At 43.0% G+C, this 1,987-nt stretch overlaps 1 long non-coding RNA gene across 1 annotated transcript; it reads right to left on the bottom strand.

Annotated features, from left to right (window-relative positions):
* Positions 1–60: 60 nt before the first annotated feature.
* LOC117940263 lies at positions 61–1,136 on the bottom strand. Its single transcript, XR_004655729.1, has 3 exons — positions 995–1,136; positions 370–407; positions 61–121 (listed from the first exon to the last, which is right to left on the bottom strand). It is a non-coding gene; the product is annotated as an uncharacterized LOC117940263 (long non-coding RNA).
* Between the last annotated feature and the right edge of the window lie 851 nt (positions 1,137–1,987).

The following is a 1,987-nucleotide window of genomic DNA, read 5'->3' as shown; positions in this document are numbered from 1 at the left end:
GTGTGTGTGTGTGTGTGTGTGTGTGTGTGTGTGTGTGTGTGTGTGTGTGTGTGTGTGTGTGTGTGTGTTACCTCGAAGGCGTAGTCGGTCTTCCTGTTGGAGCAGGATGCAGCTCCAACACCTTCAGGAGAACAGATACTATTATATTATTATTATTATTATATATCATTATTATTATATATCATTATTATTATTATTATTATATATTAATATTATATATTCCTGATCCCATCATTGATCTCAGGACTTTGCTGTTAATGGTGATTATGATTTCATCTCCAGGGATCTCTAACAGAATAATCATGCCTCTCTCTCAGACCCCCGACCCCCCAGACCCCCAACCCCCCATAAACTGAAGGAAACCAGTACCTTGGTGGAAGGTGTTGGAGTGAGCGGGACATCTGCACCTGTACACACACACACACACGCACACGCACACGCACACGCACACACACAGTGTGTATTTATTAGCCAGTTTATAAGTAAAATAAAGCTTCCGAGAGATGTGTGCCGAATTGTCAGAGACCTTCTCCTGATTTTTAATATCTATATTCATCTGAACTCTGACCCGCAGAACATGCACGTTACCGTGAGAAGGTTTTAAAATGGCAGATTTATGAATGGCGACGCCATCTCTTCTTCACATAGAAAAACAAGCAAATGAATTGACCATAACCAGACAGTACACTGTAAATAAAGAGTGTGTAAAACCCTGTTTCAGGGTAAAATAAAGCATCCCAGTGTGTTGCATATATGCCGAATTTGAAAGGGCTTTCTACTGATTTATTATATATATTCATCTGAATTATCCGAACCGCAGAACCGGAAGTCTACATGAAAACGTTCTAAAATGGATGATTTTTTAACAGAGTTTGGCGTCACCTTCTCTTCAAAGGAAAACACAATTAGAGGTTTAGCGGTTTTTTAACGTGTGTTTTCTCCGACGTTAAGATGACGTTACATCACAGTTTAAGTGAACGTGGTTGAAACTTACGCCGCGCTCGCGAGCTGTGTGAGCAGGTGAACGACTCGGTCCCGTCCGGCCATCTCAGCAGGGAACCTGATCCGCACGCGCTGCCTCACCTGCTGACTGAAGCGGATTCTTTAACTGTCTAAATGGGATTACCGGGACAGCAGGACGCCCCGCCTCCGTCTCCGCATTTCAGAATAAAAGCTAACAAGGCACAACAAATGGGAAATAAATATAAAAATGTCAACAGAAAACGTTGAAAGAAACACTCACTCACTCACACACACACACACACACACAGAGATACACACAGACAGACAGTTATACACACACATAGTTATACACAAACACACACACACACACACACCCTCCTCTCCTGGTCTGATAGCAGAAACTAAAGACCTGTGAGTTTAAAGGTCAGCTGACCAACAAATATCAACAGATAACAAATATCAACAGATATCCACATTTTTGGGACATTGTTGTCTCTTTGCAGAGTTTCTCGGGGGTTTTCAGTGTTTTTGAAGTGAAATCCAGACGGAGGTGTGACTCAGACGGAGGAGGATGTCGTGGTCGTGTCATCACTGAAAGGTCAAAGGTCACAGCAGAGAGAGAAACCTGCAGCGTCCGCCACATCGACCTTTACATGACCTTTACCAGACCGCCGCCTGTCACACGCTAACATTAACGCTAACGCTTCACGCTTCGGGCTAACGCTAACGCTGTTTACTTCTGCTTCAGAGGAGAAACATCCAACTCTCCTCAATGAAGCCTCGCTGTTCTCTGAGTAATATCTGGTTATCAACAGGTGCATTATGGGATATTTATCTGTTTATCACCAGGTGCATTATGGGATAATTATCTGTTTATCAACAGGTGCATTATGGGATATATTTATCTGAGAATAGCTGTGAGAAACCAATCTGAAGATGATGATGATGATGATGATGACGGAACAAAGGAAGTACGTACTGCAAGGGAGGAAAGAAGAGGAGAGAAGGTAAGCAGCGTGTGCAG

The sequence above is a fragment of the Etheostoma cragini genome, unplaced genomic scaffold (assembly GCF_013103735.1).
Source record: "Etheostoma cragini isolate CJK2018 unplaced genomic scaffold, CSU_Ecrag_1.0 ScbMSFa_2068, whole genome shotgun sequence".
Taxonomy (NCBI): domain Eukaryota; kingdom Metazoa; phylum Chordata; class Actinopteri; order Perciformes; family Percidae; genus Etheostoma; species Etheostoma cragini.
This window is presented reverse-complemented; position numbering and strand designations above follow the sequence as displayed.